The following is a 27,784-nucleotide window of genomic DNA, read 5'->3' as shown; positions in this document are numbered from 1 at the left end:
TGTCATTGTGACAGTTTATCAAGTCTGTCTTTTTTCCAGATTAAGGAAGGATTGTCACATGGCAAATGGCCAGGAGCCTTGGCCAACAGGTGATGGATTTTCCAAAGGTCCCCTGGCACAGGCATATTATTTAAAAATAGGAAAATAAATACCAGACAAGACAGCTCAAAGATCCAAAGGGGGTTGCTGCCAGGGAACAGGACGGGACCTAGGAAGAGGTGGGACAGGGGACTGCTGCTTTTCGTGATCAGGTATTTAAAAATACATGTCTGTGGTATTTTGTTTAAAAAACTTAGGTTAGGCCGGGCGCGGTGGCTCAAGCCTGTAATCCCGGCACTTTGGGAGGCCGAGACGGGCGGATCACGAGGTCAGGAGATCGAGACCATCCTGGCTAACACAGTGAAACCCCGTCTCTACTAAAAAATACAAAAAACTAGCCGGGTGAGGAGGCGGGCGCCTGTAGTCCCAGCTACTCGGGAGGCTGAGGCAGTAGAATGGCGTAAACCCAGGAAGCGGAGCTTGCAGTGAGCTGAGATCTGGCCACTGCACTCCAGCCTGGGCGACAGAGCGAGACTCCGTCTCAAAAAAAAAAAGAAACTTAAGTTAGGTTTAAAGGAATAAAGATAAAGGGGGAGGGAATTATTGATAGAATAAGGTTCCTGAGAAAGCAGACAATGTCTCCGGAGCCATGGAGAAGGAGCCCTCTCCCACTGTAACCCCCGAGGGGAATGTGTGTCCCTCCCTCCGGTGCGAGGAAGTGTTGAGGTTTGGTTGTGAAAGGTTGAGGAAACACCTCTGATGTTTTTCATTTTCTAGCAAATATTGCTTCTTACATCTCACTCTGCTTTTGGGCACCGTTTTCTTCCTTTGTTGGTGGCTCTTGCATTCCAGGTCTGTGGGTAATGAACTCTCTTGGTCTGTGTGTGCCTCCAGCTGTTTCTGTTTCCCCCCCACTCTGGAATAATAGTATAGAATTCCAACTTGACATTTATTTCCCCTTGGCACTTGAAGACGTTTTTCCATCGTCCTCCGGCATCTGTGATTGCTGATGAGAAGTCTGCATCCCTTGTCAGTACTCTGTTTTGTTTCTCTGATAGCTTTAGCCAGGGTATGTCCAGATGTGAATTTGTTTTTATTTATTCTGCTCAGTGTGATTTTTTTTTTTTTTTTTTGAGATGGAGTCTGGCTGTGTCTCCCAGGCTGGAGTGCAGTGGCGTGATCTCGGCTCACTGCAAGCTCCGCCTCCCGGGTTCACGCCATTCTCCCGCGTCAGCCTCCCAAGTAGCTGGGACTACAGGCGCCCGCCACCATGCCCAGCTAGTTTTTTGTATTTTTAGTAGAGACGGGGTTTCACCATGTTAGCCAGGATAGTCTCGATCTCCTGACCTCATGATCCACCCGCCTCGGCCTCCCAAAGTGCTGGGATTACAGGCTTGAGCCACCGCGCCCGGCCAAACAAAATTAATCTGCTCAGTGTGATTTTTAACTTAAGTACTGTACCCTGGACTATGGAGGTATCTCTATGGAATGAATTCCTGGTGGCCTCTGCCAGGGCCCATTGGGCTTTATTGAATGAACTGGTTTCTATGTTAATTTCTTGGCCCCCTAACTGCCACACAGCTTAGATAGTGCCAGCATCAAGCTCCACACATCCAAGCCAGGAACAGGGTCAAGGGCTCAGATTTCTCAAGACTCTTTTTCACCTATGGCCTGAGGCAGCTGGCCTCCTCCATAGCAACCCCTCCAGTTGGTGGCAAAAGATTTTCTAAATGGACTAGTATTTTTTGGCTCACAGCTTTATGCAGGAAGCCATACCAGCTCCCTACGACATGGGCTCATGGCCTTGACTTCTGCCCCCAAGGTGCTTTAAATCACTGACATCTGATGTCTCATCAGCCCAGTTAACAATAATAATGGTAGTAAAATCAACTGCCATGTACCAAGTGCTTACCATGTGGCAGGCACTGTTCTGGGTGCTTTATATGTATTCACTTATTTTAACCTCATAACAACCCTACCAGGCAGTTGCTGTCCTTATCACAGTTAGAAAGTGAGTAGAAAATGTGCTGTTCTGTCTCTCCTTATTACCCCTGTTGTCACATGGCTTTAAACTACCTTTACTTCTGTGGCCCCAGGGCATTTTCTTGCTTGCTTTGAGCTTGGCTCTGGGCATGTACACATCTGTGTATTTGTAAATGTATATGTATATATAAATGTATGTGTGTATAAATAGAACACTTCATTTCTTTCTCCTGTCTCCATCTCCCTATTCCCCAGCATGACTGGAGCACACCTGCTGTCTTGACCAACCCCCTCCCCGTTCTGATTAGTGACCCTTATTCTGAATGTTTTTTTAGGATCTTTTTATTTTCTTATTTTCCCTTAGTTTTAGAATTTTGTGGAAGCCCATCATAAATCTTCAGGAGGAAAAGGTCAGCCAGCCCATTTCACTGCTCATAGGCAGGATTACAGCTACACTAAGGACAGCATTCTTTGTTTTTATTAGCAGGGATTCAGCTTCACTCATTATTTTGACCTAGTGAAATCTCTTTACTGTGGTGCAGAGCCTTCCTTAATTGATTAAGGAATTATTCATCTGTAGATCTATAGACAGGATCTTAGGGTGTTTGCTTAAAGTTAGTTATTTCCTATTTAACAATATCATTCCAATTTTTTGACTTGTAATACTTTGTATATGGACGTGAAATGGGAAGAAAAATAAGAAAGAAATTTATTTGTTTGGTAAAATGTCATGCGATTTACAGTTCTGTTTGTTTCATAATTGGCCAAATAATATTTCCAGTAATGGTGAGATTTCAGCAAAGAATCAAGCTTGTTTGAAATGTATGCACGTGCAGACCCATGCTTACACACACACACACACACACACACACTCACTTTTTGTGATCAGAAATGCTTGCCCTCTCCTGGTGTTAGTTCCCATGCAGGAGAGAAGGGAGAGGACACCGTCGGCTCTGCCGTAGCTGGCTGGTAGGAATGCTCATTGTGGCACAGTAGATAACTCCTGATAATCAGGCTGCACTACATTCGATTAATAAGAAAGGAGGAACTCTGCTCTTGTTTTGCTTGTCTGAAAACTCTTATCTGTATGTAACACAGAACTCCCTAGCAACTGTGAATGCCTCTTGTTTCCAGAACTGGGGAAAAGACCATAAAAGCTGTTTTTCACACATATATGCAAGAACGTTCTCCTCTTTTCTCAGTATCAGCCTGTCTAAAAAAGCATTCAGGGCTTTCCATATCAAAGGTATTTAGAATTGCCCCTGGAAGCTATGGAATGAAAACAGGAATGTTGTTTACCACATTTTACAAAACTTTCTTTTATTCACAAGAGTGCATACTATTATGAGCCAGAATAAGGGGAATGAACAGGGGAAGAAATATGATGTGAATAAATATGATGTGTTGTCTGCCCTCTGGGAACTAACAAACAATGCGAATGCTGTGCTTTCTGCTGGAGATTCCTTCTGGAACATATGTATGCCGATTGCAGCAGAACGGGTCTTGCCTCCCTAAAGAAATGGTGATGTGAATGCTTTTCTGAAGTACTTTGGAATTTATTTTTTAGATTCCTTATGACATTTCATTCAAACTAGGTAAATCTGCAGTATTCTGACTCTGAACATAGAAGATATTGGTGATAACTTTTGTTCTGAAGAACCTACTAGATTTAGAAACACTTGACTAGTCTAGGGAGCATCAGGCTTTCTGGAATGTTTTTCTGACCCTTAATTCTAAACATAATTATAAAAGTTGTTTTTAATTCAAAATGTAGAAATGAAACGGAAATTGAAGATAGCATCATTAGGGAGAAGTCTTTAAATACATACATTTATAATCAGATCTATATTTATCTCTCTCTCCATTCATACGTAGATGATGTTTAGTTATTTAACTAAGAAGACAAAATGTGACCATTTTCTATGAAATTTCTTTCCATTTCAATGATTTGCTCTAATGTAATCTGAAAGATTTATAATTACATTGTATGCTCAGACTTGCTTCTTGCCAGTCACTCTCCAAATCACTTCTATAGTTATCCTCCATGCTTTTGAGAGTGAGGTGTTACAGGGATGAGGTGTTTTGTATAGTGACCCTTGTCACCCTAAAAGAGGTATATGTCTGTGAGCTCATACCCACAAATGTGGAAGGTTCCTTTTCAGCTCTCACTCTTGTGATGGTCTAAACCTGCCGTATAACTTCGTTAACTGAATGTCTCCCATGAACTCAGTGACTCATGACGATGATGACTTTCACGTTCAGCAGGCAGCATGATCTCACCTCCCTCCCTGTGGGAAGCATTTGACTCCTTCCCTGCCATGGATCTTTTTCTAACTTTCAGTGGGTTCTTGAAAGCCTCTCTCTTCACAGCCATTTTCACTTCCCCACCTCTCTACCAGTTTTGCATGCAATATTCCCCACCTGAAACCTAACCAGATTAATAATAATGCTTCTACTCTTTTTATTTTTATTTTTTTTAGAGACTGGGTCTCACCATGTTGCTCAGGCTACTCTTTAACTCCTGGGCTCAAGCAGTCCTCCTGCCTCCGCCTCGCAAGGTGCTGGGATTATAGGCATGAGCCACCATGCCTGGCCTCTACTTTCTATCAATATATATTTGTTTCATACAGTTGACTGAACATCTTTTTATGTTTTATGTATGTTGTTCATAAGGATTTCTGTGTTTTATTATAAGCTTCTAAAAGAGCAGTTCATGTATCTTTCTTGGTCCACTTGACAGTACCTTGCATAGAACATGTGTATAGCACCCCTAATAAATATTTCCCTATATACTTGCATACACTTACATACGCACACATGAGGCATCCATATGAAAGGACTTTCCTGTCTAAAACCCTTTAGCTATTTTTTAAACTTCTTTATGGGTCTCTTGTCCTGGCTGAACATAAGACAACCTTTTCTTGATTACCCAAGCTTATCAACAACATCAGTTATTGCTCAGTGTTGTAATGGTGCCTTCAAGGTCTATTGAGATGTGTAAAGCTTTTTGATCCTACAGTAAATGGCTAAAGATAGCCATTGTTTTGAGGTTTCATAGTACAGTGTTTTTCCCTGCTTTTATAGTTACCTGTTCCTCACCAGGTTTTTAAAGCTGCTGTCAGTATATTTGGCTCTAGGAATCCCTACTTGCTCATTTTTCACTTCTCAATGGTTATTTCTGATTAGTTCAGAAGGTCAGAGAATCACATTTGTAAATATAAATAAGAACAAAGCTCTGAGTAGAAACCTCTCCTACAAAATAAAGTACATGGATGCTATGAAAGCTATTTAGCATCACCATGTGACACTAGAATAGGAAGAGGTCCTGAAAATCATTCAGTTAGTCCTTTTAATTTACAGATGAGAGAACTGCTGTTGGGACTCGTCCATGGTCACACAGTTTCTTAACATTCCATTCAGATTAGAACCAAAGTTTCTCACTTCCAGTTCAGTGATTGGCTCCCAACCTGTTCCACTATAGTTGGAGCTGCTGGAAGTCAGAGTTCTGTAAGTGGCTGTTATTTTACAGATATGTATATATGAGTATACATCCAAAAACATTAATCTCATTAACAGATGTATATGTACTATGTTTATAGATGTATGTCCACATGGTTATACACATACAGAGGCATTGACTACACAGCACTGATGCTGTGTTGATGGTTGTATGCACCATGTATTATGATGCCCTCTAGGTATGAGATCTAAACCTAGGGAGGGAGCAAAGACGAGAGTGCTGAGTCAGAAGAAGAAATGGATAAAGGAAATCTCACCTAATTAGCCTCCAATTCAGGGCTCTGTGCATCAGATTTCCCCAGACTCACCATGAAGAAAGCAGGCCTGGCTATGGGCAGCTCTTAGCTGAACATATCACCATGCAAATAGTGGTCACAGGAAAATTCTTTTAGGATCTTTTCTCCAGGCTTCATTCTGGCCAGTTTTCTCTACACTGGCTTCTAGTTCACTAATTTTTTTTATAGTAGTCGCTCTTTTACATATCCATTGAGGTTTTTAGTTCACTAGATCTTTCAATTACAGAAATTCTGTTTTTCTCTTTTAAATCTCTCTAATCTTTTGAAAATATCTTGTTCCTTTTTCATGTATTCAGTTATTTATTTCTTTCATAATTTTACAGCTACGTATTTTACAGTCTGTGTTCAGTAATTCCATTACCTGAAGTTCTTGGGTGATCTTGTTATGCTTTTTGCTTGACTGCTGATTCTGGCTGGAAGTAGATGATTTTCTGGTATATTTTGTAATTTTTTTATTATGAAGTCATATCTGACAGGGCTTTATTAGTGGTATCTTGTTGAGAGTCCATCTCTTTAAAGCACTTTTGCATTGGCTTTTGCCTGATGCTCCAGGCTAAGTGAGGGCCATTTTCCATATTTACCTCTTAGCTTGGGGGCTTCTGGACCACAGTGTTAGTACATCTGACCCTAGGCCTGTCTGAGAGCAGACTATCAGTTCTTAGGGCAGGCTCCTGTACCCCCGTCCCACTGCCACCCACCAAAATCTAAAATCTGGGCTGAAACTTTACTAAGGTTGAAACCTTATAGAAGGGAGGGGATGAAACAGGCTGTGAATATGGGTGACTCAGAATGGGGCAGAGAAGGCACCTTTAACTTCTCTCTGGCCCCCTTGCCCTGTCCCATTAAGATATCCCTCCCTTCCCATTGTAATTCTTCTGTGTCGTTGTGTGTGTGTTGCAGTTCACACTAGTTAGGGCCAAGATTGGTGTACATCCCAGTACCTCTTACCTGCCCTCTCATCACAAACACAGATCAGGTGACTGAGCTCTTTCCAAATTCCTGCTAGATGTACAAGGATGCACTCTCTCACCTATTGCCTTTTTTTTTTTTTTTTTTTTTTTTTTTGAGATGGAGTCTCGCGCTGTGTCACCCAGGCTGGAGTGCAGTGGCCCGATCTCGGCTCACTGCAAGCTCTGCCTCCCAGGTTCACGCCATTCTCCTGCCTCAGCCTCCGAGTAGCTGGGACTACAGGCGCCCGCCACCACGCCCGGCTAGTTTTTTGTATTTTTAGTAGAGACGGGGTTTCACCATGTTAGCCAGGATGGTCTCGATCTCCTGACCTCGTGATCCACCTGCCTCGGCCTCCCAAAGTGCTGGGATTACAGGCTTGAGCCACCGCGCCCGGCCTACCTATTGCCTTTAAAGATGATCGGTTTCCCAAAAAAAGCTTCATCCTTAAAAAAATGATTCTCCCTTAGCCTTTGTGTAGAAATGATGATGCCATCTCATTCCTCTTAAGGAACAACAAAAAGCAATATGATGGAGTTGACAGGAGCAGCTGGCTCTAGTGGGAGAAATCAATGAGGAAATTGAGAGTTCACTTTCCTCTCCACCCCAGCCTTGGCGAACATGAGGGACCTTGTCTGGCCTCCCCCTGGGTGAATCTTCTGGGTCTGCAGAGCATCTCCCTGACTCAACATTGTTTCTCAGGAACTTGGTGCTCCTTTCCTAGTAATGCTCCTTTCCTTTCCTTTTACTAGATTTCCTAGTAATCCCAAGTAATGAGCAGCTTGCTCATCTCCTAGCAGATTCATTCCCGAGCAAGAAACTGCCAGTATTGTTTGGGAAAGGCTTTTCTCCCATTTCCACATCCTTTTATTGGTTTGTTTTCCCTCAGAAATATGCACGTGGATGAGATATTGAGCAAAATAATAAGCCCTTATTAGAGAAGATAGTGTTTACTTAGAATTATTAACTGTTCAGAATGAATTTTGTACACTACTGCAACCAAAAATCTGTATTACAATAGTACTGTCTTATCTGTAGTTTCACTTTCTGTAGTTTCAATTACCCTCAATACAGGAGAATAAGATATTTTGAGAGAGACCACATTCATATAACTTTGATTACAGTATATTTTCTTTTTTTTTTTTTTTACTGTTTATCTCTTGCTGTGCATAATTTATAAATTAAACTTTTATCATACATACCTATAGATAGGAAAAAAAATAGTCTATGTCAGACTTGGTACCATCTGAGGTCTCAGGCGTCCCCCAGGGATCTTGGAACCTATCCCTCATGGATAAGGGGGCACTCCTATACTGGAAAGAGAGGTAGGAATGTGCAGAAAATAAAGTGAACACATTACCAAAGATGCCTGGGAGTACAAAAGCTTAGGAGTCTTTTGGTGATATAAATATGTAGTAGTCAAAAAAAAAACCTAACAGTGTTCTGTGACACTATTTTTGTCTCTGCCATTCGAGTAGCTCATACAGGCTTTGTTCTGGTGATTTATACTAGAAGCCTATAATAAAAACGCAGCCTGAAATCATGCAGCTGGGTACCCTTCATTTTTCTTCCATGGACAGTTCCCGAACTTAACAAATTACAGCAGGCCTGGCAAAGCTCTTCCTTCAAAGGAAATACATGCCTGGCCATGGCAGCTGCCCTGTTGGGTTTCTTCTGCTTTCTGGCATCATTGGTGATGCTGTGGGGATTGCTAGATGGTTTTTATGAGTACATCATGTACTACATAATGACATTTTGGTAACAACAGACTGCATATATGACAGTGGTCCCATAAAATTACAGTGGAGCTGAAAAATTCCTATGGCCCAGTGATGTCATAGCCATCTTGTCATCATGGCATAAAACATGACGATATGTTTAGATGCACAAATGCTTACTGTTGTGTTACGGTTGCCTACAGTATTCAGTACATAACATGCTGTACAGGTTTGTAGCCTAGGAGCAATAGGCTATATCCTGTAGCCTAGGTGCGTAGTGGGCCATCCAATCCAGGTTTGTATGAGCACACTCTTATGATGTTCATACAACAGCAAGGTCTCCTAACAAGGCATTTCTTAGAACATATCTCCATTGGTAAGTGATGCACGACTGTGCTAGAAAAGAATTTCTAGGAAGATATTGTGTCTTTTTAGTGGGTCAATAAAAATAATACTCCCTTCCCGTCTTGAGTCAGAACCAACTGAGAAATCAGCACAGAAGTCAGACAGATGGAAATGAACATACCAGCTTTATTACAGATAATAGCTTGATTGAAAAATGCAACGTGATGTTTAGCCACATGCTTTTTAGTACTTGCTGCCTCTGTTGAACTCAGGTCTCCAAAACTGCAGGCTTTTCACTTGTAGAGGACGAACTTGCTTCTGCAGAAAGCTTATCACGTGGCCAGAATAGAGCCGACTGTCTCATCATTGTGGGCATGTTGATTAGAAAGAACTCATTTAGGCTTTGGCCTGATCATTGATACTGCAAGCTTCTATAGGAATGCTCAGCCACGGGGCCAACCCACTCATATGTGGTTCCATTTCCCAAAGTCACTTGTCAGAAAAGTCACTCTTTTGGGGACAAGAGAATATGGAGTAGAAAGCAAAGTCCTGTCACATGGAAACCTAGGGGCAGGCGAATGACTGTTGCCCAAATTCTGCCCTCAAAAGCATGAAGCCAGTGTCACATCATGTCTGGGAGTAGATGTGAGAAGCTCTTTTTGGATGAGTCTTGAGGAATTCTTTGTTTATACTGCAAGTTTAGACGCACTTGTCATCTGAGGTCATTGACTTGGCCTTTCTTACTTGGCCATATTTATGTGTGTTTTCGGCTTCACGTGTAATATTGTGGGGAGAGTTAGCTATTTTCTACACTGCAGCATCTTGGGGAGTTTTTTTTCTCAGCTCTTTCAAAAATCTTGGCAAAGTTAGGAAGTGATTTTGCCATTGGCATACCAGAGATGACAAACGTAGGCTTGGTGATTCTGGCATGGGTAGGTCGTCAGGCTGGGCTCCTCTGAAGAGCATTTTGTTCATCGTGGCAGAGGGTTCTTGCTAGTGAGCCTTTGTGTTCCCCAGCCTTTCACCGCTGGGTGCGTCATTATAATAAGGACTGGAGCTGGGGCAGGGAGAATAACTGGAAATCAAAATACATTAGTGCTCCCGGGAGCCTTAAAATAATTCTGTTCTAAATTTTGATGCACGAATCTCCTTTTACAAGTATAGAAGCAAGAAGCGTAATCAATCAAGGGTCTTTGTCATGCTTTGCAGCTTTCTTAGGAAATGCAGACAGGCAATATGTGATTACCAATAGCGTTTTGAATTTTCAGTGATATTTGCCAACCCATAAGCCATCCCAATGAGCAAAGTCAGGGGCTCCAACCCCAGTTGATAGGAGAGGAAACTGATGGCCTTACTGACTTATCCAAGGACACAAAGAAGTCAGGAACCCAGCTAAAAATAGAAGTGAGAATTGCCTGGTCCCCATTCTTAGTATAAGCACCAGATTACATTCCCTTCTGCAATACTTGCTAATTGTTCATTTCCGACAAAACATAGCGGGAATTTTTCCTTTATAGCTGGTTGTAACATTTAAGATGCCTGTAGTCACTCATAACCTCTGTTTACTTATCACAGCCAGATAGCTATCTTATTTACCTTATATTTGATTCTTTTTCACTTTTACATCTGTGCAGAGAAGTTAATATATGTGAAAGCACTTCATAGATTCTCAAATGGCATGTAAATTTTATTTGGTATTATTATAATACTTGTATTAGTCATTTTTACACTGCTGATAAAGACATACCTGAGATTGGGCAATTTACAAAAGAAAGAGGTTTATTGGACTTACCGTTCCGCCTGGCTGGGGAGGCCTCACAATCATGGTGGAAGGTGAAAGGCATGTCTCACATGGCAGCAGACAAGAGAAGACAGCTTGTGCAAGGAAATTCCCATCTTTAAAACCATCAGATCTCCTGAAACTTATTCATTATCACGAGACCGGCACAGGAAAGACCTGCCCCCATGATTCAGTTACCTCCAAGCAGGTCCCTCCCACAACATGTGGGAATTCAAGATGAGATTTGGGTGGGGACACAGCCAAACCATATCATTCCACCCCTGGCCCCTCCCAAATGTCATGTCCTCACATTTCAAAAACAACCATGCCTTCCCAACAATCCTTCAAAGTCTTAACTTATTTCAGCATTAACTCAAAAGTCCACAGTCCCAAGTCTCATCTGAGGCAAGGCAAGTCCCTTCCACCTATGGCCTGTAAAATCAAAAGCAAGTTAGTTACTTCGTAGATACAACGGGGGTACGGCATTGGATAAATACAGCCATTCCAAATGGGAGAAATTGGCCAAAACAAAGGGGCTGCAAGTCCCATGCAAGTCCAAAATCCAGCATGGCAGTTAAATTTTAAAGCTCCAAAATGATCTCCTTTGACTCCACTTCTCACATCCAGGTCATGCTGGCTGATGCAAAAGGTGGGTTCCCATGGTCTTGGGCAGCTCCACCCCTGTTGCTTTGCAGGGTACAGTCTCCTTCCTCATTGCTTTCATGGGCTGACATTGAGTACCTGTGGCTTTTCCAGGCCCACAGTGCAAACTGTCAGTGGATCTGCCTTTCTGGGGTCTGGAGGAAGGTGGCCCTCTTCTCACAGCGTGGTACCTCAGTAGGGACTCTGTCTGGGGGTTCTGGGGGCTCTGACTCCACATTTCCCTTCTGCACTGCCCAGCAGCAGAGGTTCTCCATTTGGACCCCCCAACCTGCCGGCAGCAGACTTGCCTGGGCATCCAGGTGTTTCCATACATCTTCTGAAATCTCGGTGGAGGTTCCCAAACCTCAATTCTTGACTTATGTGCACCCACAGGGTCAATACCACGTGGAGCTGCCAAGGCTTGGCAGCTTTCACCTTTTGAAACAACAGTCCAAGCTGTACCTTTGCCCCTTTTAGTCATGCTGGAGTGGCTGGGATGCAGGGCACCAAGTCCCTAGACTGCACACAAGCAGGGGCACCCTGGGCCTGGCCCACAAAACCATTTTCTCCTAGGCCTCCAGGCTTGTGATGGGAGGGGCTACTGTGAAGACCTCTGATATGCCCTGGAGACATTTTCCCCCTGTCTTGGGGATTAACATTCTGCTTCTCATTACTTATGCAGATTTCTGCAGCCAGCTTTAATTTTTCCTCAGAAAATGGGTTTTTCTTTTCTATCACATTGTCAGGCTGCAAATTTTCCAAACTTTATGCTCTGCTTCTTTTATAAAATTGAGTGCCTTTAACAGCACCCAAGTCACCTCTTGAATGCTTTGCCGCTTAGAAATTTCTTCTGTCAGATACCCTAAATCATCTCTCTCAAGTTCAAAGTTCCACAAATCTCCAGGGCAGGAGCAAAATGCCACCAATCTCTTTGCTAAAACATAACAAGAATCATCTTTGCTTTGGTTCCCAACAAGTTCCTCATCTCCATTTGAGACCACCTCAGCCTGGACCTTATTGTCCATATCACTATCAGGCTTTTGGTCAGAGTCATTCAACAAGTCTCTAAGAAGTTGCAAACTTTCTCACATTTTCCTGTCTTCTTCTGAGCCCTCCAAACTCTTCCAGCCTCTGCCTGGTACCCAGATCCAAAGTCACTTCCACATTTTCAGGTATCTTTTCAGCAACACCCCACTCCTTGTACCAGTTTACTCTATTAGTCCGTTTTTACACTGCTGATAAAGACATACCTGAGACTGGGCAATTTACAAAAGAAAGAGGTTTATTGCACTTACAGTTCCACCTGGCTGGGGAGGCCTCACAATCATGGCAGAAGGTGAAAGGCATGCCTCACATGGCGGCAGACAAGAGAAGAGAGCTTGGGCAAGGAAATTTCCAGTTTTAAAACCATCAGATCTCGTGAGACTTACTCTCTATCACAAGAGCAGTGTAGGAAGGACCTGCCCCCATGATTCAGTTGCCTCCCACCGGGTCCCTCCCACAACATGTGAGAATTCAAGATGAGATTTGGGTGGGGAACAGCCAAACCATATCAGTACTCATGTTTTTAACTTTGCATCATTAAAATGTCAGCACAGATATTTCCCCTTCATAGTGGCCAGTAGAGTTGGGCTGGGAGTGGCAGTGGTAAACACTTACCTCATACTATCCTGACATAACTTAGGATGGCGTGTATTCACAACAGTATGAGTAACAATAAATGAGAAGTTTTCAGTCACAGATGTCTTTCAGAGAAGCACAAATTGATAAATATACATGTACACTTACATAGGCAACTGAATGGAAGCACTGATAGAAAATAAGACACACATACAACTTTGGGAGAAGCTAAAAGTATTTTCAGCTAGAAAAGATATAATTGGGGAAAATTATTTTCCTACCAGTTGAAAGAACAAATCTTCCTTTCATACTCTTGATTGTGCATGTATATGGTGTCTATTTGCAGGGTTTGTATACTTTTCTATAGATACTGTGGAATTCTCTTAACAGATTTTGGTTGCACCATACTTGATTACATACACAAGGGCCTTAGTATATCCCATAGCTTAATTGAATCTATGGCATAGAAAAGTTTAAGTAGATAGCTTTAATATGTAATGTTTCCTTTCTAGAGCTGATTTTCAGCAGCAGTGAATGGAAGTGGCAGAATGTGGGGTTTACAAGTCAGCATTAGTTTCTTTTTTTTTTTTCCCCATTAGTTATTGGGGTACAAGTGGTATTTGGTTCCATGAATAAGTTCTTCAGTGGTGATTTGTGAGATCCTGGTGCACCCATCACCCAAGCAGTATACACTGCACCATATATGTTGTCTTTTATCCCTTGCCCCCCTCCCACTCTTCCCCCCGAGTCCCCAAAGTCCATTGTATCATTGTTATGCCTTTGTGTCCTTATAGCTTAGCTCCCATATATCAGTGAGAACATATGATGCTTGGTTTTCCATTCCTGAGTTACTTAGAATAATAGTCTCCGGTCCCATCTAGGTCATTGCAAATGCTGTTAATTTTTTTTCTTTTTATGGCTGAGTAGTATTCCATCATATATATATACACACACACACACACACATATACATACATACACACACACACACACATACATACATACCACAGTTTCTTTACTTGTTGATTGATGGGCATTTGGGTTGGTTCCACGATTTTGCAGTTGTAAATTGTGCTGCTGTGAACATGCGTGTGCAAGTATCTTTTTTTCGAATAATGACTTCTTTACCTCTGGGTAGATACCCAGTAGTAGTATTGCTGGATCAAATGGTAGTTCTACTTTTAGTTCTTTAAGGAATCTCCATACTGTTTTCCGTACTGGCTGTACTAGTTTACATTCCCACCGGCAGTGTAGAAGTGTTCCCTGATTGCTGCATCCAGGCCAACATATACTGTTTTTTGATTTTTTGATTGTGGCCATTCTTGCAGGAGTAAGGTGGTATCGTATTGTGGTTTTGATTTGCATTTCCCTGATTATTAGTGATGTTGAGCATTTTTTCGTATGTTTGTTGGCCATTTGTATATCTTCTTTTGAGAATTGTCTATTCATGTCCCTAGCCCACTTTTTGATGGGATTTTTTTTTCTTACTGATTTGTTTGAGTTTGTTATAGATACTAGTTATTAGTCCTTTGTCAGATGTTTAGATTTTGAAGATTTTCTCCCACTCTGTGGGTTTTCTGTTTATTCTGCTGACTGCCATGCAAAAGTTCTTTAGTTTAATTAGGTCCTAGCTATTTATTGTTGCTTTTATTGCTTTTGCTTTTGGGTTTTTGGTCATGCAATCCTTGCCTAAGCTAATGTCTAGAAGGGTTTTTCAAATGTTATCTTCTAGAATTTTTATACTTTCAGGTCTTAGGTTTAAGTCCTTAATCCATCTTGAGTTGATTTTTGTATAAGGTGAGAGATGAGAATCCAGTGTGATTCTGCTACATGTGGCTAACCAATTATCCAGCACCATTTGTTGAAAAGGGTGTCCTTTCCCCACTTTATGTTTTTGTTTGCTTTGTTGAAGATCAGTTGACTATAAGTATTAGGGTTTATTTCTGGGTTCTCTATTCTGTTCCATTAGTCTATGCCTATTTTTATACCAGTACCGTGCTGTTTTGGTGACTGTGGCCTTATAGTATAGTTTGAAATCAGGTAGTGTGGTGCCTCCAGATTTGTTCCTTTTGCTTAGTCTTGCTTTGGTTATGTGGGCTCTTTTTTGGTTCCATATGAATTTTTCTAACTCTGTGAAGAATGATGGTGGTATTTTGATGGGGATTGTGTTGAATTTGTAGATTGCTTTTGGCACTGTGGTCATTTTCACAATATTGATTCTACCCATCCATGAGCATGGGATGTGTTTCTATTTGTGTCATTTGTGATTTCTTTCAGCAGTGTTTTGTAGTTTTCCTTGTAGAGGTCCTTCAACTCCTTTGTTAGGTATATTCCTAAGTATTTTATTTTTTTAGCAGCTGTTTTAAAAGGGGTTGAGTTCTTGATTTGATTCTCCACTTGGTCACTGTTGGTATATAGAAGAGCTACTGATTGTGTACATTGTGATTTGTATCTGGAAACTTTGCTGAATTTTTTTATCAGTTCTAGGAGCTTTCTGGAGGAGTCTTTAGGGTTTTCAAGGTAAATGATCACATCGTCAGCATACAGGGACAGTTTGATGCCTTTTATTTCTTTCTCTTGTCTGATTGCTCTGGCTAGGATGTCCAGTACTATGTTGAAGAGGAGTGGTGAGAGTGGTCATCCTTGTCTTGTTCCAGTTCTCAGAGGGAATGCTTTCAGCTTTTCCCCATTCAGTATTATGTTGGCTGTGGGTTTGTCATAGATGGCTTTTATTACATTAAGTTATGTCCCTTGTATGCCAATTTTGCTGAGGGTTTAATTATAAAGCGTTGCTGGATTTTGTCAAATACTCTTTCTGCATCTATTGAGATGATCATGTCATTTTTGTTTTTGATTCTGTTTATGTGGTGTATCACATTTATTGACTTGTGTATGTTAAACCATCCCTGCATCCCTGGTATGAAACCCACTTGATCATGGTGGATTATCTTTTTGATATATTGTTGGATTCAGATAGCTAGTATTTTGTAAGGTTTTTAGCATCTATCATTCATCGAGGGTATCTTCTTTTTCGGTTGTGTCCTTTCCTGGTTTTGGTATTAGGGTGATGCTGGCTTCATAGAATGAATTAGGGAGGGTTCCTTCTTTATCTTGTGGAATAGTGTCAAAAGGATTGATACCAATTCTTTGAATGTCTGGTAGAATTCTTCAGTGAATCATCTGGTCCTGGACGTTTTTTGGTTGGCAATTTTTAAATTACCGTTTCAATCTCGCCGCTTGTTATTGTTCTGTTCCGGGTATCTAATTCTTCCTGATTTAAGTTAGGAGAGTTGTATTTTTCCAGGAATCTATTCATCTCTTCTAGGTTTTCTAGTTTATGTGCCTAAAGGTATTCTTAGTAGCCTTGAATGATCTTTGTATGTCAGTGGTGTCAGTTGTAATCTCTCCTGTTTCGTTTCTCAGTGAGGTTATTTGGATTTTTCTCTCTTCTTTTCTTGGTTAATCTTGCTAATGGTCTATCAATGTTATTTATCTTTTCAAAGACCCAACTTTTTGTTTCATTTATCTTTTGTATTTTTCTGTTTGTTTCAATTACATTTAGTTCTGCTCTGATCTTGGTTATTTTTCTTCTGCTGGGTTCAGATTTGGTTTGTTCTTATTTCTCTAGTTTCTTGAGGTGTGACCTTAGATTGTCTGTTTGTGCTTTTTCGGACTTTTAGATGTAGGTGCTTAGGGCTGTGACCTTTCCCCCTAGCACCGTCTTAGCTGTATCCCAGAGGTTTTGATAGGTTGTGTCATTATTGTCATTCAATTCCAAAAGTGTGTCCAAAGTTTCCTGAATTCATTATTGTTTTTTCTTTAAGCTATCTATTTCCTTGAATATTTCTCCATTCACTTCTTGTATCATTTTTTGGATTTCCTTGCATTGGGCTTTGCCTTTCTCTGGTCCCTCCCTGATTAGCTTAATAGCTGACCTCCTGAATTCTTTTTCAGGTAAATCAGGGATTTCTTCTTGATTTGGATTCACTGCTGGTAAACTAGTGTGATTTTTGGGGTGTTGAAAAGCCTTGTTTTGTCATATTACCAGCGTTGGTTTTCTGCTTCCTTCTCATTGGGTAGGCTCTGTCAGAGGAAAGGTCCAGGGCTGAAGGCTCTTGTTCAGATCTTCTTGTCCCACGGGGTGTTCCCTTGATGTAATACTCTCTCCCTTTTCTTGTGGATGTGGCTTCCTTTGAGCTGAACTGCAGTGACTGTTGTCTCTCCTCTGGGTCTAGCCACCCAGTGAGTCTTCCTGGCTCCGGGCTGGCACTGGGGGTTGTCTGCACAGAGTCCTGTGATGTGAACCATCCATGGGTTTCTCAGCCGTAGATACCAGCGCCTGTTCTGGTGAAAGTGGCAGAGGGTGCAGTGTACACCGTGGGGGTCCTTAGCTTTGGTGGTTCAATGCTCTATTTTTGTGCTGGTTGGCCTCCTGTCAGGAGGTGGCGCTTTCCAGAGAGCCTCAGCTGTAGTAGTGTGGAGACAGACCAGTGGTGGGTGGGGCCACAGAACTCCCAAGGTTGTATGTCCTTTGTCTTCCACTACCAGGGTGGGTAGGGAAGGACCATCAGGTGGGGGCAGGGCTAGGCGTGTCTGAGCTCAGACTCTCCTTGGGCGGCTCTTGCTGCGGCTGCTGTAGGGGAATGGGGATGAGATTCCCAGGTTACTGGAGTTGGGTACCTAGGAGGATTTATGGCTGCCTCTGCTGAGTCATGCAGGTTGTCATGGAAGTAGGGGAAAGCCGGCAGTCTCAGGCTTCACCCAGCTCCCACACAAACCAAGGGATCTCACTCCCAACACACCCCGAGTCTGTTTCCAGGCAGAGGGCCAGTCGGGCTTGAAAACTTGCCCGAGGCTTTCTACCTCCCAGAGTATTTGGGGTGTCTCCCGGGTCCTGTAGGAGCAGTCTGTGAAGATCTGTGGCTCTTCTCAGGATTGCTGGCCTGCTCTTGCAGTCGATCTGGAGGTGAAATTCACAATTTAAGCCTCCGCATGCTGCTCTGTCTGGAGCTGCAATCTAGTCCTGCCTCCCATCTGCCATGATCCAACCAGCATCAGTTTCAATAGCTCCTGCCTCCTTTAGGGTCTCTCCTTCTTCTCTTCGTAGTTATTCCTTGAGTTTTGTGTGGGAGGCTTATATCATCTCACCTAGATAGAAGAATTACCTAACCCTTCCACTCTCTTCAACATTTTTTATTTTGAAAAAATTAAAAATTACAGAAAGGTTGAAAGAATAGCACAATGAAATCCATCCTGCACCTAGATTTTTTTTTTCCTCCTTTGGACGAGCCATTTAAGAATAAGTTGCAGACGTCATGGCACTTCCTTTCTAAATATCTTAGCATCTATCTCCTAAGAATAAAAATGTTCACTTCTATGATTGCAGTATGATTATCACAGTCAGGAAAGCTAACGTTGATGGAATACTGTAATTTAAAACATAGTTCATAGTCAGATTTGCACAGTTGTCTCAGTATTGTCCTTTATTTTTCCCCCAATAAAAGATCCAGTCAAAGAGCACCCGTTGCATTTAGTTGTCATGTCTCTTTAGTCCTTTTTCTTTTTGTTTATTTTCCTTTCCTTTCCTCTTTGTCTCTCTTCCGTCTTTCGTTTCTTCATGACATTGACAGTTTTTAAATGTCCAGGCCAGTTATTTTATCTTACTTTCTACTCCTAAAGCAAACATAATTAAGGAAATAGGGAGTTTGCCTTATGCAAGTTTAAAGTTTTTTTCTTTCTTTCTCTTATGAACCTCCATGATTTTCTGACTTACTAAGAAGCCTCTAAGAAGATGCTATATTCATTCCTATTGGATGCATGAAATTAAAGGTAGCTTTTTGTTCCTAAAAGTCTCTGTCCTGATAGACTCTTCCAAAGACTCACTTCTCAGAACATTTGTGAGGCTGGCGAATATATAGCAGGTGCACTTTTGACAGAATGGCAGGTGTCTCTAGGAATTTGTTTCTGATATTCATAGGCCTCGTTCATAGCTGATTCTGTATTCATATCAATAGTGAATACTTAGCTGCATTTCTTACTTAGAGTTTGGTTGGTTCAAGTCAGTTATTTTGTTTCTTAGCAATAGTCAAATCTTTCAACTTAATACTAATCATATATATAAAGAAGAAAGTAAATCTCATTCTGATCATTAGAGCTTTTCAGTCATGAAATTAATGTTTCTTGTTACTATCACTGATTCCTCTTGAGGTTTCAGTGATGTGAAATAGTTTGTCGTTACATCACATCTCTCCAGGTGTAGAGTCTGATGAGTAAATTTTAGGACACGTTAGAAAAGACTTGGCAGTTTCAGTATGGGGCAAATCTAAAATGAATGAGTTTGTGTTTTAGCTTTTTAAATATTAATATACTTTTAAAAAAAATTATAGACAAGAGAAAGACAAATATTCAGAGTTGAAGTAGGAGAAATCTTTCTTCATTAAAGATCCTGGCCATATCCTAAAGTTGTATTCAAAAAGAGCAATATTTTTGATTGTTTGTTTGGTTTTGTGTTTTTACTTGATTCCCATGTCCTTTATACAGCTCTTCTTCATCAATTCTCATTGAATTTCAAAAGTAGCTACTAGCTTAGAAGACAGGAACTTACAGATGTGTGGCAGGCAAGAGTGAGATGGGAGTAAAAACTGGCTCAGTTAACTGGTTTGTAACTTCAGCCTGTTAGAAGCTTGTTTCTTTTAGTGCACATGGGAGCTTTTTTTGGTCATGCGAAAGCATACAAGGTTATCCAGGAAATTTTTGCTTCATTATAAAATGGAGAAAATGAAGTCATATAAGCTCCCTGAGACATTAAGAAATATAGTCTGTTCCACTGGAGATAACACAAGTAATTATCACAAAAGGGGTTGGTTATCATTTAAAGGGGAAATATTATGTTGACATAATATATAATTTCAGCATCTGTTGTGCCTTATTTTGGATTATAAATCCAGACTAATGGATCTGTGGAGCTGTTTAGCCCTTTTCTCATCAAATCCCCATGCCTCCTGGAAAAGTTGACATATGAAAGATTCAATTGAGGTAAGCGTTTTGCATTTAATAACACTTTCATTCTGAAACTAGTATTACTAAGTGTCTGCTGTGCGAAAAGTTATTTTATTTAATTCATAGGTCAATCTTGCCAAGTAACTGTTCTTCCCTAAACAGATAAGGAAAGTGAGGCCTAGAGAGGTAAGATAATTTGTACGAGATAACATGGCTAGTGTGAGGACTGAGATTCAGATTCTGTTCTTTCTGACTAAGTTTTGCCCTAATTCATCAATTAGTATGAGTCTTCTCAGAGATCAGGTTAAACCAGTGAGTAATGCCAGATTAGTAACTGTTGAGAATGTTGTGGGAATAAGGAATAGAGACCAGTTAACCCACACACCCCGTCTTGTCTTTTACTGGCCGCCAACCACTGTAACCTCCCTATCTAACATGGCTAAATGGCCAAGTATGAGACTTCACAAATGTATGCTATAGTAGTTGGGCCATTGGCCTCCAATCCCAAAGTGAAATCCAAGCAAACCAAACTGTATCATGGCAGAGCTCTTTTCATCCAGGTTAGGTGTAGACCTAGGACTGATGTAGGCCAAAGACTTTTCTGTCCTTTTTTTAAAATCCCAGAGGTAAATCTCAGATCTTAGTATTCCAATGGTCCATGGAAAAGCAATAGAGGGCCAGGCATGGTGGCTCAAGCCTGAAATCTCAGCGCTTTGGGAGGCTGAGGCAGGCAAATCACTTGAGCCCAGGAGTTCAAGAGCAGCCTGGGTAACATAGCAAGACCTCATCTCTTCAAAATATAAATTCAAAAATTAACCAGGCGTGGTGGCTCACACCTGTGGTCCCAGCTATTCAGAAGGCAAAAGTAAGAGTATCCCCTGAGCCTGGAAGATCTAGGCTGCCTTGAGCTATGATCGGGCCACTGTACTCCAACCTGGATGTCAGAGTAAGACCTTGTCTCAAAAAGAAGAAAAGAAAACAGAAATAGCCCCAGTGCCAAAAACCATGCTGCCATCAAGTGCCTGTCTCGTGGTGACTGTGGCCTCCTGAGCTTGCTAGGTAGGCAAAGGCAGGAAGAGGATGAAATCTCAGATGAGAAAAATGGGACTTTTGACACTCTGGACCAAGGAAAATTTCCTCCCCTTGCTCCTGACTGCCCCTGGGGAATGGAATTAGTATAAGAGAGCTCAGAATAGAGAGAAAACTGTGAGCTGAGGACAGCTGAAACTGCCAGACTACACTTCTCTTCTTTGGACTCAGAGTTGCTTCCTATTCAATGGCTATTTGATTTTCTTTCCCCTTCAGGAAAGAGAGATTTAAACAAAAGAGGAAATGTAGCCTTCACATTCTCCTTGTCCCTAGGCAATGCCTGTGTTTAAGGATAAAGAACGTATATATTTATGTGGTTCTGTTAATATAAATATTTAATATCTGCATAAAAGGAGTACCTTTGGATGGTAAATTTCCACTTTAAAAAATTAACTGACCAGCTTCAGCAAGCTTAATTATTATAGCACAAGAGGTTTTGTATTTGTTTTGGGTGATGATAAAAGGGCTCAGTGGTAAGAAGCGGTGTAGGGGTGCGGAAACTGGGGAGCAATATTCTCAACTGTAATGAAAATTTATCCGTGTGGTAACTTTTGCTTTGAATACGAATCAGAGGGAGTTCATGCTTTGAGACAAATTTATGGTTAGCAGTAAGATAAAGGCCTGTTTTACTGCCTTCTTTTAACTTAATAAATCTTAATTGCTTTCTCTCCATAAATTAAAGCATTTACCATGCTATATCCTAATTATCATATTTGTCATGTATAGCATCAGTTTCACAGAGTAATTGCCATGTGGGCTTTTTGGAAAACATCACCTTCTATTCTTTGTTTTAATGCCTGATAGGAATTGCCAGCTGGATTTTCAGTAAAGACTCTAGTCTTGCCATGTCGCCTCAATTTTTTAAGGATGTACAGATACTTATTGGACTAACTTTGGGTGTTACAGCATCATGGGCTCACCAATTGAGGGCAAAGTAGGAAGGGGAGAGAAATGGTGTGAATTGTGGACTATTTTGAAAGACATTCAATTTTATTCTTTTGAAGTACATAACAAGATATTTCTCAGAATAGATCCTAGAGACTGGCTTTTGTGAACAGATTTATTTGTAATTAGTGGAATTTCACATAAAAGCACTAAAATTCTAGAGAATATGTTATGGACTTAAGTAAGTTATATAATCTTCTTTATTCTGTTAATTTGCTTAGCAAACCCTTTCCTGGTATTTAATGTAGATTTACAGTTCAGTTCAATCCAGATGAGTTATCACAAATGTTCCTTATAAATTAGTTGGATTTCATAATTCTTGGCTCCACGCATGTGAAAAGGGTATCCACAAAATTTTCAGTTTTAAGTTGACTGGACAGACTAGAGAGTGGCATTATTTTATTGAATGGCTGTTTATTTATCAAAAGAAAAAAGGACAGAAATGAACATAGAACTGTATGTATTTGCTGTGGTAGTTTTGGCCTGTGTGTTCTCAGCTCTGTGCTACACCACTTCTCTACTCCACTCTAAATGGCAGGGAGGCTGCTCCTGCAGGCTACAGATCCTAGAGCCCCCGCTTGGCTGGCTTCTGGCTGGGTTAGGCCAGCAGGAGGCTCTGATAAAAGACTAGAGGTAGGAGGAAAGGAGCAAGAGGGTATTTCGCCTTCGCTCTCTGCCTCCAGCAACATCTCCGATAGAGGGTGAGTCTTACCCATGGCTCCAGCTTCTAGCGTGTTTCCAGCATCCTCTGATGGCTCCATACCCTGTAGGGTAGGAGTGGGCTCCTGCTGTTGAGAATCTCTAATTTGCCCAAATGTGCCCTCTTTGACGTTTTAGCTGCTCTCTCATGTGTAATAAAGTCTCTGTGTTAAAAGAGTGGTTTCCTTTTCCTGATTCATATATTTTTGTAGAACACTTTGCTTTTATGTCACAGCTTACAGTCTTTTGGATGTTGATGAAGGAAATGTTAACTTATTCATTATATCATTTAATCAGCTTGGTATTATATTTAGGTGATGGGTCAAAGAAGAATAAGACAAAATGACCTGATTGCCCTCGGGGAACTCAGTCTGTTTGGGGAGACAGTGTGTTCCCCAAGTGCCAGGGGAGCTAAATGGAAGAAAGACCTCGACTGTAGTAGTGGTGGGAAAGATGTCACAAAAGAGGTGACATCCGAAAGTCTTGCCGGATGCTAAGATCTTGCTGAATCAGATGCGGAAGAGCATTCCCAGCAGAAGCAGCAGTTTGTATGAAAGCGTATCTCATGTTTGGCTGCGGAAACATGGTGGAAGCAGCAGTTTGTATGAAAGCGTGTCTCATGTTTGGCTGCGGGAACATGGTGGTCAGGGGGACTGGAGGAAGAGGAAGCTTGGTGGTCGGGGTAGACCACCAAGGGCACTGAAGCCTCTGCCAGGCAATTGGACTTTATCCTGTTAGGACTGGGAAGCAGTGAAAAGGATTTTAAGCTGAGGAATTACATGAACGGATTTATCCTTCAAAAAAGTCGCCCTAGGAGAGGTGTGGAAGAGAGACTAAAGGGCTGAAAATGGAGGCAGAGAAACCTCCTGGCCAGGTGGTGAGTGGCAGAAGTCCTGGTGGGAGTGGGTGGTGTTTAAACAAAGACCTGAATTAAAACTGAAGGCATGATATGTTAAGAAAGTAGAATGTGGAGAACTTGGTGATTTGTTTGAAAGTGTTAGGAGCTGTTGTTAAATGATGGTCTCAGAGATCAGGGAATGTTTATCTGGTTTAGCTAAATAAATGTTAAAACTAGAAGCCTGTTTCTCAAATTGGGGTCGCTGTGTCCTCTTAGAGGTCTCATGCAAACTGAGTTGTTTATGTTGCTTATGAGCTGGATGTATCTTAGGTTTCAAAGAAGTTACGGTTGCAGCACTACGCAGGTCTTACAATAAGCCAAACAGGCAATTCTTTATTAAAAAGCATTTGCTACTCCTGCCACCCACCACCCCAAGATCTTTTTCCTGGCCATGATGTGCCTTATCTCTCTCTACTAGTCATACAATTTGTTGGCCACCCACTGTGTATTTATCTCATCTCCTACCTCTACCCATCACAGCTTTCTCATCTTCTGATTAAATAGAAGAATTAGCCTCTTATTTGATAAATCATTGTATGGGTACCTGTGTCTAAGGGTTTCTGAAGTCTAGCAATAGAACATCCTCTGCTCGTTGAGAAAACATGTAGGCTCACCCGTCACCAAGCCCTCCACGTGTCAGAGACTGCACTGAAAGAACACTCAATTCTTTCATGTAGTTAAGAGAACACAATGCTCGCCCTCTGGGAGTTCAACATCTGGAAGCAAATCTAAAGAGGGAGAAACTGGCAGGGAGAAACACATTAGAAATAGCATCTGCCTTAAATGATGTTCGGTAGGATTTGGGTTGAGGTGCTGCTCTGGGGTTATGGCCTGGTGTTAGTAGTCTTGATAGCTAAAACTAACATGCTTCTTTCTTGTAAGATTTCAGATTGAATATAGTGTTTGAGAGCCTGGGTTCTGGGGTCTGACTTACTGGCTCTGCCACTTCCGTGTGTCACCCTGGCCAAACTATGTCATCTCTATGCTTGCCGTCACTGTAAGATGAGGATCATAATAGTATCTACCCTAGGAATGAGAGGATTCAATGGCATGTGTGTGTGATGTGCGGCACACCTCCTGACACAATAAATACTCGCTGCTGACCCTTGCTGAAGCCAAAAAGAAGCCTCTGAAGGCTCAGCTGAGAAAGGTGTGCTACGTGAGTACCAAAGATTGCTCGCCTTCTTTCCAAACAAGAGCTGCTCTGGCTAACCCTGAGATCCTTTGTAGTCATTTAATTACAAAGAAATTTTGGAACATACTTTCTTCAAGCCAAGTTAGTCTTTTTAGTTTTTAAGTTACATCTTGATTGTATCACACACAATCAGTTGTCACTTCAGGGCACTTCCAGAAACAAGTTTGCAGGCCAGCACGTGACAAACGACACCTTAGAGGAGACTGGGGCATCACTGCCTCTCTGAAACCTTCCATTGATACTCATCCCCTCCCTCCTCCTTTGAGTTCAACACACATTAATCAGGCACCACAATTTTTCAGGTTCTGTATTAGGCTCCAGGGATATAAGGGTGGACAGACAATTCCCATCCTCACGAAATTTGCAATTGTGTGGAAATATATGTGAACAAATTCAATCCACTGTGATAGAGGCCCCAATGGGAGTGTGTAGAAGGTCAGAAGAGGTACACAGAAAGGACGACAAGGAAGGCTTCACAGAGGTGGTGACATCTCACTAGGATTTTGAAGGGAATAAGAATGGGGAGAATCAGAAGATCCGCACGGTTTGCACAGGAGAACTACACCAGAGGTGTTGTGGGGAGACGTGGTAGTAGATGAAATTGAAGATGTAGGCAGGAGCTTGATCATTAAGAGCTTGGCCTTTGTTGTGGGAACATCAGGGGCCACTGAGGGACTTCAGGTAACAGAATGCCACAGATTCACAATTTTAGCAGGATCACCCTGGTATGAAAGACAAACTTGAAAAGGGTTTGCAGACGCTGGCAGGTTCATGTCACCGCTGCGGATTCATTGAGGGCAGAGACAGGGTCCTATTCATCTCTGTATCCCTAAAGTTTAGTGCTTTATAGACATTTAAGAATTTTTTTTGGAGTGAAGACAGCCCAAGTTGAATTTTCCCATTCTGTATCCTATCCTCAGAACATGCTGACCTGGACCTCCATCTGTCACAAGCAGCTTGACTAAGATCCTAGGAAATTCCTTTTTTTCTTGGCATTCTTTTAACTGGCACTCTCTGTTTACTAGGCCCTCGGTGCAGCTGTAGTGTGTGATGATTGATGCTTATAATTCTGACCTCAAAGTACTTCATGGCTTCTAAATCATCAAAAAAAGATTAAAGCATATTCTCAGTATCACTGTAGTGTTTGTGTGTTTTACTGCCTTCTTCTCTGGAAAGTGGTGGTTTATGAAGTGCCCGTGTACTTGTGTGCACACGGACACAGTGAGAGTCTGTGATGGTCCTCAGCTCTTCACCCACAGGGAGGCTATGGTGCATGCTCGAAAATAAACAAACAAAATAATCTGAGTTCTCTACATGCCTAGAAGGAGGAAGCGCTTGGTCCGAGGGGCAAAGTGGCTTGAAATGAGAGCGAAAGCAGTGGTTAGGAAAGCAGAGGGAATGATGAGGCAGAACTGGTACAGACCAGGAGTCAGGCAGTTTATGAGCCAGCCATGGCTGGCTGCATTCTGGCCCCAGGAAGAGCAAAGCCCAGGGTCGGGACCCCAGTTTCACGTTCTGTGTGCCTGGACCCGAATCATCAGGCTTTTATTTGGCAGGATTTTCCACCCAGCTATATTTGTATCTTAGTAACAACCGCTCAGTAAAATGCCAAACATTAGGCAAGTGAAAACATCAATAATTAGAGCCTCCTGTTCCCCACACATCTTTTCTTGAAAACCTTTGTTGCTGCAGGGCTGACATTATTAGGCATAGAATGAAGAACTCCAAATAGAAACTGTGAAATGGCTCCATCTTATAACCTGAGTCCTAAAAAATAAGGATGTGATGTTGTCACTAGGAGGGAGATTTGTTTGGGTTTCTTTTTTTTTTTTTTTTTTTTTTTTGAGATGGAGTCTCGCTGTGTCGCCCAGGCTAGAGTGCAGTGGCAAGATCTCAGCTCACTGCAATCTCCACCTTCCGGGTTCAAGTGATTCTCCTGCCTCAGCCTCCCAAGTAACTGGGACTACAGGCGCTTTACCACCTGCCAGTTCTGTGAATTTGGGCAAATGTTTTAGACTCTTTGTGTCTTAGTTTTGTTTTTTTAATCTGAAATATTAGAATAATACAGATTCCTTATTTTACAGGGTTGCTGTGAGGCTGAAATAAAACGATGGGTGTGGAAATGCTCAACTAGAAAGCCCTATCTGTATCAATAATAGCATATTAAATATACTAAAGAACATCATAAATATCCTAATAAAAATAGAAATATATTTCATCTGCAAACATGACGTCCTCCAAAATTTTCCCAAAGTAGAGTAATGAAGTATTTATTGAATCTCTACCTTAGGGGAGGTGTTCCAGCTATCACTTTATCCGTTCTGCAAAGTAGATTTTAAATCCCAATTTTAGACACAAGGAAACTGAGGCTCCTAGTCAGGGCAGAAGTGGGATTCGAACCTGACTCGAGAACTTAATGCTCTTTCTCCTTGGCTACATTATCTCGTCGTCTGTATAGTTCCAGACCCCCAGTGTTCTTAAAGGCTGCTCACATTCTTTGGTGCTGGGAAGTGTGCCAGCCATTTCTTGGTCATTCACTCCTGTAAGTGGGGCAGGGTGGGACCCAGAGGGAACTGGGGCGCCAGGTGCCCCCAGAGAGACCAGCAGCACGGAGTCATCTGGTGTGTAGGACAGGCCCTCTGCTGGTGTTCCACTTTTAGGGAGTTGGCCTCGCACGGACAGAAAGCCAGGCAACAGCTATGCCACATTTCCTAGCCCTTGAGAAGATGGCTACGGCCCTGCCGTTCTCAGAAGTTCATTCTTTTTCTGTCAAAGTGAAGCCACCCTTCATCAGGACTCGTCTCAGGAATCAGTGCCTCTCGTGTATTCTGACCGGCCCCTTATTCTGTTTGTAGAAGGAGTGAGATTAGATTTATTCTATGTAGTAACTGCTCTGCTAAGCTTTTCTGGGACTCTTCCTGTAGCTTTGATGCCAGGCACTGGGGGAAAGGGTTCCCGATGTGGCAGTTCATTAAGTGTCTAGTGGGGCCCACTGCTGCATACATTTTCTTCTTTATATCATTTCCCTGATTCCCAGGCAAACAGTCGGCTTGTGAACTGGAGCTGCCCA

The 27,784-nt window shown here is 41.8% G+C and overlaps 1 protein-coding gene across 3 annotated transcripts in view; it reads left to right on the top strand.

Moving 5' to 3' along the window:
• The window catches only part of GATB (glutamyl-tRNA amidotransferase subunit B), an 86,599-nt gene that overhangs the window by 10,594 nt on the left and 48,221 nt on the right, over positions 1 to 27,784 (top strand). The gene's annotated exons all lie outside the window — the stretch shown is intronic.

Source organism: Theropithecus gelada, chromosome 5, assembly GCF_003255815.1.
Source record: "Theropithecus gelada isolate Dixy chromosome 5, Tgel_1.0, whole genome shotgun sequence".
Classification (NCBI taxonomy): domain Eukaryota; kingdom Metazoa; phylum Chordata; class Mammalia; order Primates; family Cercopithecidae; genus Theropithecus; species Theropithecus gelada.
The sequence above is the reverse complement of the archived record's forward strand: the minus strand, read 5'-3'. Positions and strand labels throughout refer to the sequence as shown.